Genomic DNA, 11624 nt, shown 5'->3' with positions numbered 1-11624 from the left:
CTTGATTGTATTTGAACCACCATTTTTATATAAGGAGTTTTGACATGATAGATTGACACTTCACACAGTATTTTGCTATATACATTAGCCATTTCTAAGACACTATGGACAATTACCTATATCAATGATAAATCAATTTTAAAATCTAAGTTGACACTTTTCATTGCTATATTTTCGAAAGTTAACTTTTGATAGGTGATTAATAATATATAAAAGTTCAAGAAAATCTGTAATGAAAAAGTAAAAATAAAGTAAAAAAGTAAAAAAAAATGTGAGAAGTCAGATGTCTAATTTATTGATGTCTAGTTTATTTTCACAAATCATAGAACCCCAAATCAAGTCAACAAACATACAGAAAATAGAAAATTAAAATGGCTAATTGGTTGGCATAAATATGTAGTACAACCTATTGGAGATTGGCATGTTCATAAAGAGGGGTAAGAACAAAATCAATCAGTCAGAATCCAAAATAATCCTGTAATTTAATGGCTCTGAGTTTCTGTTTTCTGATTGAAAATCAGTTATTAGAACCCACTTCAGAGAATTGGCAGAATTCACAGACTTTAGAGAATTTGAGAAATACTCATGTGCTTTATATTTTTGGAAGCCCTTATCAATATATGAATTTATTTTTAACTTTCCAACTATAATTGAAATTCCTGAGACCACAAAATTTGGGCAGCATATTTAAATAAACATCCCAATATCTAAAACACTATTTAAGTGCTCAAAAGTGCTCAATGCAAATGTGTAATGTCATGTAATTTGTATGTTCTTGAAATCCAATCTAATATTTTAAGGTAGAAAGCATTACATTAAGCCATATACATTAAAGAATTCTTTAATGGGCAAATTTTGAAGTTACTTTTTAATTAATGCCTAAGAAAATGGATGTATTGTCAATAAAATATGAGTCATTAATGGGTATCATAAATCTGAATTTACTGGGAATTGATTTTTATATTTGGAGATTTTTTGTTAAAAGAAATACATACTCATCTCCATTTTATTTACATTTTAATATAAATGTAGATAAATTAGACAATGTTGGCCATAGAGAAGTAGTTGGTATTGTCCACAGAGCTGATGTCACTTATTTCTCAGGAATGCTCATGCGGTAGATATTTGTGACTCTTAAAAATCATTTTATATTGTTTTAATAATTAAATGAATGCAAGTCCTAGAGTAAATGAATGAGAATCATTCACTATATATTTCTTAGTTTTATGTAAATTATTTCATCTTTCATGAATAAATATTTTTAATTTAAAATTCACTGGCCTGAAATCCCCATGGTTCTTCATTCTTTTTTTTTTCCTAAATCCATCCAATTTGTAAAATTGATTGATATGAGTAGAATATTTTATATGAGTATATATTTCAATTTCTCTTATGAAATTAAGAGAATTCTAAAAGTGGATATGCTTGAAAAGAGGGTAAGTAAAAATCTAACATTATAAGAAACTTTCTGGGTGGAGGCTCATGCAGTGGTGACCAGTTGTGGGTCTGGAGCTCCTCCGAGCCACTTGTAACCATCGATTTTAGCAGTCTGCCTTGCACCAGCCTACCTCGCTCCCTGAGGCCATGACCAACACCAACACCTTCAAGGGTCTTGACCCTCAGATCAGGAATAGCTTCTGGGATTTGCAGCCTCCTTTTGCTGGTGGATCCAATTCCTCCTTAGGATTTGATGAACCAACAGAATCATCCATGAGAAAGAATGAAATGGCCTCTGGCATCTTTGGAACACCTGAAGAAATCCCCCTTCTTGGGCCAAGTTGGCAGGTGCCAAAGATAGTGGTGGAAGCAAAGATTTGGAATCATCTTGATGAAAGAGAAGAAATTCTTCAGAAGCAAGAGGTGGAAACTTCTTAGATCTGAAGGGAGAAGGTGACATTCATAAAAATGGGGACACAGACCTGAAAGGCAGCCTGGGGCAGAGTGAAGAAAACCACTTGCCTGCTTGGCCAGTGCTCAGGCCCTTGGTCCCTGTGCCTATACCACCCAGGAGAAACCCTCCTGGCAGTAAGTCCAGCCTGGTCTTGAGTTCACTAACTACCCTGAACATTGTCATTTTGTTTGTTTTCTTCATGCTTGTGAATGCCCAACTTGAGCCTGACTCTGTATATTTTGAATTTGTTTTATTAAAAATATGCACTTAAAAAATGAGACTTTTTGGGCTGAGATTGTGGCTCAGCGGTAGAGCACTCGCCTAACAAGGATGGGACCCAGGGGTTCGATCCTCAGCACAACATAAAAATAAAGGCATTGTGTTGTGTCCATCTACACCTAAAAAATAAATTTTTAAAAATGAGACTTTATATAAAATTTGAATTGTCTGTACTTGGAGTGTTCGGTGGATCTAAATAATAAAATTCTTGAGCTGGTCATCCTATTATGGTAAATTTTTAATAACTAAATTCATTTGTTAATAAAAACTGAGATTTTCTATTTTCTTTGAGACAATTTGCGTAATTGGTCCTTAGAGACAACTGTTGTTTTGTATAAAATTTCAAAGTTTTGGTCTAAAATTTCGATAGTAGTGATATTTTACTGGTTTTAACTTATGTTTAATCTAGACTATATCTCTTCTTAACCTTTTTCTTCTTTATGTTAATCTTGTGCAGGGTGTGTGTGTTTGTAGGTATTCATGTTTGTTTTATAAGAGTCAATTTTTTCTACTGTTATCCTTGTGAATTCAATTTTTAAAATTTTTATATATTTAATGTTTTATTTTTGAATATAAGAAGAGTAATTATATTTACCCTTCTCTTTTTGGTTCTTCTTTATTTTTTTATCTTCTAGGTTCTTACTTTGAAAACTTAGCTCCTTATAATGGTTTATAAATGAGTTGTTCCCAAAAGCTCCTGTTAATGCAGGAATATTAAGAGGTGAAATACTGAATTGTGAGTGCTGTAACCTAATCAGTCCCTCCTGGTTTGAATGAATGGGTTATTAACCGTAGGCAAATAGATTATGTCTGGAGAAGGTCAGTCACTGGGAGTGTGCCCTTGAATGGTGTATCTTCCCTGTGTCCTCTTTCTCTCTTGGTCTCTGTTTCCTGACTCTGCCATGAGGGGAGCAACTTTCCTCTGCTGGGTCTTTCCCCAGTGATGTGCTGCCTCTTCTTGGGCAGAAAGCAATGCAGTCTATACACCATCAGCCCCAAATAAACTTTTCATCCTCTAAGTTGTCTTTGTTGGTAGTTTGGTCACTACAAAGAAGATGCTGATTAACGCATTCCTTTTGTGTCAGTTATTCTTATTTTCTAATAAAAAAAAATGTAAGTTTAATTTTTGCTTCTCTAAACATTGCCAAATTGGATGGCATTATTTCTTAAATATTTTTTAGTTGTAGATGAACATAATACCTTTATTTATTTATCTTTATGTGGTTTTGAGGATCAAACTCAGGGCCTCACCCATGCACAGCAAGTTAATGTTTTTCAGTGAACATATTACCTTACTGATACCTTTAAATAATTTTTTGTCTTTGCTAGATCTTACCACTATAAGGAGCTCTGAAATATGGGACCATGCTACCTGTTTTCAAATTTATCAATTTAAAATAATATTTTTCATTTCAAAGAAGATACACTTGTTTCCAGCTTCAACATCTTTCTATTTTCTCTTTCTTCTCTTGGCTTTCATACATTATGTTTCCTTCCACCCAGAATTTGTCATCTTTTCAGGAAAGACCACCCAAAGATATTCACACATAAGTTGGGCTTTTCTTACAGAACCTTCACAAGGAGAGTTCTCCACAGGAGAATCACCTCTGTCACTAGAAAGTTTGGGACTCATAATTCATTCACTGGTCCCAACACACAGAAGTTATTGGAAGAAATCTCGGCCATGACAGAGGTTATGGTGCAGTTAGAGAAAGAGAGATGGCGACAAAGCTTCAGACCACAAAGCAAGACTTATCCCTTTAGTAGCAGCATGAAAGAAATTGGGTCTGTCTGGAAGGATTCTTCGACTGTACTACAGCTCTCAGAAAATTTCAGGTAAGGTAATCAGGAACCATGGAAAAAGATTCTAATTGACAGAGCCCCACCCAAGTGAGGAATGGCTCAGCTCCTGACTGGGAGCAGCTCATCATGCATGAGTGCACAGTGTGAACTCTACTGCATCCTGAAGTTGCAGCAGTTGAAATATACCAATTTGCTACACTTCCCGCAGCAGGTTTTCCCTTGAAGGGAGATCTGAGTAGCATATCTCCATGACCATCAAAGAGATTTGGGGATTTATGTCCTTTTGGCCATGTAGTCAAGCTGGGCTGACTAACTGATTATCAGTAAGAAAATTGAACCTGGGGTCTTCAGGGCAATTTTAGACTATAATCAGGACATCATAATACCATCCTCACTTGGCCATGAGTAGAAAGTCAGTCAGCCAGTCCCCAGGTGAAAGAGCTTCACTAGTCAATCAGCAATGAATTACTTTTGCCTTATATACTTTTTCAACCCCATATGCCAAGAGTTTCCTCTGACCTATAACCTATGGAGTACTTGACATTGTGGATGCACAGGCATTCTCTGTCTTAGTAGATACTTCCTAGCCATATACTTAATCATTTTCAGCTATTGCAGTTCATTATAGATATTTATTTATTGTTATTAATTTTCTTTTTGTAATTGTTTCTTTTTAGTTATAGATGGCAGTAGAATCCATTTTGACAGAATTATATAAACATGGAATATATCTTGTTCTAATTAAGATCCCATTTCTCTCCTTCCCCTTCCCTCTCCCCCTCCCCTGCTCCCTTCCCATTATAAATATTCATAAGTCTGGGCTATGACCTAAGAGGCAAGATCCAATCTAACTCATCTAGTGGATGTTGTTCAATTGTACAAGTTATAGCTGGAAACAGAAATAATAAAAAAAGGTTTTTTTCCCCTTCATTTAGGTAGCAATATAAGCAATTTCACTTTAGAATCATGATCCACCATTTGGCATTATAAGATATAAAAGTAAGCACACATTTTAGTCTCTAGTTTTTAAGTTCCCCCATTGCATCTTCTAAGAAAGTCTGGTAAATATACTTAATCAGAATATTTCACTCTCTGATCCTCAGCATTTAATATACTGAAATTGGAGCTAATGCTACTGAAATCTATTTTAACTGTCAGTGGAGCCTCACAAAGTTTAATGAGTTGGAGAGATGTAAAAGCAAAAGTGGCAATTGGTAACAATTTTCTGAATAAGAGGAAGAAAGTTCTTCTGCAACTGAAGTGTTGAGCATGTTATTATTGTCTTTAGAATGGTTTGAATGTGCTCTTTGTGATTTAAGCCCAAGACAAGTACACAATCTTTTCTAGATTAAGGCAAGTAGGTTGGCAGATATATTAAGAGGATCGTCAGTGTTCCATTTGAACTGTCGCCATCTCTTTTGTACTTAATTAATAATCACTGCCTCTTGATTTGCTGATACCTGTGCAGCCAAGTATAGCACATGTGCTGCATGAATAGTTTTGTTTCCTGTTCAAGACTAAACAGCATATGAAGACTTTATTGTACTTCGACTTTTGCATGAGCATTTGGTAATGTATAATAGGCAACACCTGGTCTTCAGTGGGGAGAAATACAATTAAAATATCTGTTGTCCAAACTCATTTCTCTGCAGTAAACCTAAAAAAGTATGTGCAATAAAGAAAAAAATAGCCCAATGGAGGGCATAAATCAGCATAGTTACACAAGTGAAAGTATATCAACTACAATTTAGGGCTCATTATATAAATTTGAATATTATTTGTAATATTTTTAATACATTAAGTTATTTTAAAGTCAACATTAAATCAATGTCATCTTGTGGTGCAGTACTATAAATACCCCAAAGAAATCTTTTATCCTGTACTTTTATTGTTTCTCTGTTGCTTTGGCAAAATTAGTCTGCTACATTGTGTGTTTTATGATATAGAAAATGCATCTCTTTACTTACTACTCCATTTACAAATATTAATAATGCTTGGAATATTGTAGGTACTTAATAATTACTCATCCAACATGTTTAATGAACAACAATTGCAACAAATTAACATATTTTAGTCCAGTTTTCTCCTATACTAATGCCTTCTTCACAAATATGTTAGGAGGATGTGATTTTCTGAAGTAAATAGAGAATGACCACAAACTAAGTAATTTAAATGCTGTTTCTTCACATCTCCAATAGCTTTTGTGGGTCAGGAAGTTAGAAAGAGTCTGTCTAGGATATTATGACTCTTGTTGTTTCTATAATAAAATGGTCACTTTATCTGGAACTGAAAAGGATGCTTGCAAGTCTCTCTCTCTCTCTCTCTCTCTCTCTCTCTCTCACTCTCACTCTATTCTAGCCTATCCTTGTGGACTCTTTTTGTTTGCTCACAGTGTTCTGGCTTCAAGTCAGATAGGGTGCTTACATGAAGGATGAGGACTTCAAGAAGAAAGGATATTAGATCACCTTTCACCTTTTATGAACAAAACTCAGAAGTCACACAGTTCAGTTACACTACAAAGGTACACCCGATTCACTTCTAAAAGTCTCAAAATTCAACCCAGTTCTTAGGGAAGGTGACTAAGCCCTCACCAGTCACTTTGAAAAATGTTCAAAACTGTCTTCATGCTTTAAAACTACCACGGAAGACTAATATACTATATATAAATATGTCTTTAGCATAATCAACATTCAGTATCAATTTGACAGTATATAACTAATTGAATTAAATGTCAATGTGAATTTCTAATAACTCTTGAGATAATTTATAAATGGCTGTCCAGTCAAAATGATAAAATTAACTCAATGCCTTATCTGTTGTAAACTTGAAGTGTAAATTCTGTGGACTATTTTTGTATAGGTTAGGTGTAGCAACTTTTCTATAATTATGGTCTTAAGTGTGTGATTAAATATTTTTATATCCAAGTTCAGAACTGAGTAGAAGTTTCAAATATATGTCACAAGCTTTGCATGGCAAAAAAAGAAAAATAAAATAAAATTTACTAGGTTATTATTTTAGGTTAGTGAGTTCACTGATTCCTCTATTCTCCATGTTTTTTTTTTCTTTCTTTCTTGACCACATTATTTTGGTGAAAGGAGAGCTACTGCTATATTTCAATTCTGATACTGTTATTCTCTATAAAAAGAACTATTAGCTAGCTTTAATTTCGGTAATTCTAGTCTCCTAAAAGGGAAACCTATAAACTTATTCTAAGGTTAAAGAATGAGACTGAGTCCACTAAAATTATCATATTGTATCTTTGTGTCTAAGTGACAGTATTTCATTTTTCAAATAAGAATCCTGTGAAGAAATTATTCTTGCAAGGCCAGATTCATCCAGTAAACATTTAGTTCAAACACCTAGCCATCAATCATGGTGGGACTAAAAACAAACAAACAATAAAACAAAACAAAATAAAATAAAGCCTACTAACACTTTTCGATCCTAAACTGTCTTGTCTTTAAATCTTGCGGCCCAAGCCTTCTTTCAAGGGCAGTCTTGAAAACATACATCCCAAAGTTGCATACTGCTTAGATTGACACATCTTATCACACAAGCCTGCACAGGAAGGAAATCATCATCTCTGAAATCTGAAACCCTGGGGCCACCTTTTATGTGAGTTACTGGTACACTACAAATAATACACAGAGGAGAAGCTGGGATTTTTTTTTTCCTAGAGTACAGGAAAGGGATCAAGGGAAGGGAAGAGGTAAGTACTGAGGAATTATTTAGAGCAAATTATATTCCATGCTTTTATAATTATGTTAAAATCAGTCCTAATGTTATGTGTAACAAAAAAGAACCAGTAAAAAATATTTGCAAAAGAAAGAATGAGCTATTTGCTATTAAATCAAGATATTGATGTTGTATTGACTCCTCATTTTGAACCCATATATGCACTAAAATGTAAAAAGTGAGAGAGGCTATGAAAGAGGACCTTACAAACTAAAAGAAAGAGCAGCAGCTATGCTTATCTGTGATACACCATCTATCTATTTATGGTATCGTTACCATGAGTAGAGTTGTTAGAATTGGCATTTAAGCTTTTATGCATAAGAAGTTGAATGGTATGTATTGAGGTAAAATGGATTGAAGTTGTATTCCTATGTCTGAAGTGCTTTAGAATTTCACACTCCCAAAAGTTTCAAGAGATTTTGATTCCTTTAAGTACTTGATATTTATATATTTTCCTCAAAGATTACCTGAAGATATACTAGTATACACTTTTACATATTTTTTTCTCAAAGATTACCTAAATCTATATTAGCACCTTTGATATAATAAGATTCTTAATACATACATATATAATTAAAATAACTATTAAGTAGTTTAATAAAATCTGATTATATATCATTGTATAAGCAGAACAGAATTTTGTATATAAAAGCAGTAGTTGACATATAACTTCATTATTATGTAGAATATTTGAATCTCTCTTTTAAGATATAAAAGTGTTGAAATTATCAATTAAGCATTTTTAAGAATATGAAGATGACATTTTTATGGAGCACTGAGGCAATGTAGGTAATTCTGAGCTTAACTTTATCTGTTCACCATTTAAGGAATTTAGGGATGAGGGAAGTACTCATATCTGCTATCAGACCAGTTCTCTGATCAATGGGAATAAGAGTCAGGTGCTGTTCTAAAATCATTCAGTCTATATCTGGAACTGAACTACCAAACTAAATAAAGCACTTCAACTAAACCTCCTTATAATCATACCAATGTAGTGAACCCCCAACCCATTTTTCTCTAACAAACCTCCTACATAAAGAATTAATATTATTTACTAGTGGACATATCAAATTTCCTATTTATGAAATGTTTTTAGCAGATATAATGAGACTATTTATTTGAAAATAAATCTGGGATTTATGAGTTTATGGGGTATAGCTGGCTGGAAACTCAAGGCCAGTCAAATTTAACTATATAATTAATGAATTATGTAATAGAAATATTCCACAACCTAACGAATTCTTTGACATTCACAGTGATTCTAAGTATATTGCTGAACAGGAGGTTCATCTCTTAAACCCAAACCCAAAATATGAATCTGGGAGAAAAGGGGCATTTTTGAGAATTGCACTAGTCTCAGACTTCCCTAAGAAGACAGTTTCTCCTGGCCCAAGGATTGTAGCTTTTAAATTATTGGTAAAATTTGGAATTAGCTAAGCATTATCTAAGACCCATGACTCCTGTGAGTCTGATTTACAAATACACCACCTGTAAATATTACATAGAGATAAACCTTTAAAGACCTAGTTAAAACCCGCCCAGCAGTATGACTCTTGAACTGAACTTAATCTCTTATATGTCATGTTGATTCCAGTATGCAAAGTTAGGAAAGGCGTTGATACAAGGGCTGTTTAGAAAACAGATTCTAAAGCCAGACTTCTATGAAAAATAAAAATCTTATTTCTAAAAATTAATCTAAATTATATTATTAACTTATTTTGAGATTTTTTTTATATAATTTTAAGTGATTCAACTAGGAATATTTACTTTTTGTTTTAAATATTTATTTTTTAGTTGTAGTTGGACACAGTACCTTTATTTTATTTATTTATTTTTATGTGGTGCTGAGGATCGAACCCAGGGCCTTGCATGTGCTAGGCGAGCGCTCCACCACTGAGCCACAATCCCAGTCCCAGGAATATTTACTTTTTTATGTTGTGATAGTTAAGTGCTGTAATGAAACCTTCCTCGCAGTTTAGAAGAGACTATTTTAAGTAAAGTCAGAGTTAATAGATCAACATAAAAAGCAGTAATAGATTTAGCACCTTTAGCATAAAACATTACTAGATGACTATTAAAAAGCATATTTGTGCTTTTCTGTTTGAACTTTATTCTTTTGTATGAAAATACTTAATGAAAATAAAAGAAATTATCCAATTAAAGCCTCAGGCAATCCAAAAAATATAGGTTATCATTATTTTTCTCTTTCTTGAGTTTATTCTATTTATTATAATTCTATTATTATATCTCATTCCCACCCTCAATTTTATAGGTGTTGGCACAGAATCACAATACTAGGCAAAGTAAATCATAAAAATATCTCATTGCGCATGCATTTAAATTAAAACATATTTTGCTCGCTAAATTTGGGGGCAATTTTGGAGGACATTGTTATTTAAGGCTAAGTGCCATGTTCTTGGGATTGAATTGTGAACAAATTCCAGTTGACTCAGGTTGCTGAGGCAGAAGGATAGGAAGTGCAAAACCAGCTTAGCAACTTGATGAGGCCCTAAGCAACTTTGAGATACCCTGTCTCAAAATAAAACTGAAAAAAGTGATGGGGATGTGGCTTAGTCCTTAAGTCATCTGGGTTCAATACCCAGTACCAAAAAAAAAAAAAAAAAGAAAAGAAAAGAAAATTAGATACAGCATTTCATTCCAATATCATATGGTCTAGTAGGAATGACATAATAGAAATAATAATTAGTAAATACAAAAAAATATATAACTGGATTGATATTAAGTAGTTTAAAAAATAAAACTCTATGAAAGAGATTGAAATATATATTTTATCTACTTTATCTAATGAATTTTGGGAAAATCCCCTGGAGATGAAATATTTAAGATTTAAAGTATGAAGAGAAGCCATATTTATTTTAATTAAGAAATTGTTTTTCTTTCTCAGTACATAGAGGTTAATAATGTAGTAGCTAAAAAACTTTAAAATTTTATATAAAAGATTTGAAAAAGATATATTTATGAAAACCTTGCAATAGATCTTCACTTGCAGTTTAATATTCAGAGGTTAAGAAGTTTCAAGATATATTGGACTGAAAGTTTATGAAGGACAGGGCCTATATATTATTAGTTTTTCTTTCTCCACTGCCAGGTTAGAGATGATTTTCAAAATGGACATTTCTGCTGATAAGATCAATCAACAAGTCCTCATTAGTATCCTGCTGTAAGAAAATTTGTGTCTGCTATTTTAAATATAGCTAATATTTTTCTCCTTTGGATGACATTGTTGTTCAAGTAGTACTATTTTAATATATGAGAAAGCTAAGCATATTTTAAAGTCATATTAACCCTTTCAAGGATGTAATTTTAATTATTTACCATTCAGTGCTGTTATCCACTCTACTTCAGCAATCAAAATGCTCTGGTCACCTAATGATTATAATATTTAGTAGAATTTTTTTAAGTAATAATAGCTTGCTATTCTGTAAAAAATAGAATGTCAAGATATTTTAAGTTTAACAGATCTATCCTCAATTAAGAGTTCCTGTTAACAATAAAAATTGATTTCAATGTCTAAATTTTAATTTTGGTATTATAATACAAATATAACATTTTAACAAAAGTTTGCACAATTAAAAATAATAAATAAAATATTTATCTAATTTTTGTTCTGCACAAAAACATTTGATTATGCCATACTGAAAATTTTAATGGAAAATGAAGTCCAACCATTTATTTTCATGTTCAGCGAAAATATTTCATTCATTAAATATATACCCATGCATATAGACACTGAGTTGGCACTTACTTGAGGTATTAAATAAAAATTTACAAAGTCAAAGTGTATACAATGTGTAAGTTAGGAGAAATTTACAAAGTTTTTATCTTTTAGTTAAATTTATATATCATCACTCAAATCAGCTCTGGAACTTTTTCTAAGGATCACATGTATGAAATA

The 11624-nt window shown here is 32.6% G+C and overlaps 1 pseudogene; it reads left to right on the top strand.

Annotated features, from left to right (window-relative positions):
• The first annotated feature begins 1584 nt into the window (after nucleotides 1-1584).
• LOC143398910 (jupiter microtubule associated homolog 1 pseudogene) lies at nucleotides 1585-1945 on the top strand (annotated as a pseudogene).
• The last annotated feature ends 9679 nt before the right edge of the window (nucleotides 1946-11624 follow it).

Source organism: Callospermophilus lateralis, unplaced genomic scaffold, assembly GCF_048772815.1.
Source record: "Callospermophilus lateralis isolate mCalLat2 unplaced genomic scaffold, mCalLat2.hap1 Scaffold_144, whole genome shotgun sequence".
Classification (NCBI taxonomy): Eukaryota; Metazoa; Chordata; class Mammalia; order Rodentia; family Sciuridae; genus Callospermophilus; species Callospermophilus lateralis.
The sequence above is the reverse complement of the archived record's forward strand: the minus strand, read 5'-3'. Positions and strand labels throughout refer to the sequence as shown.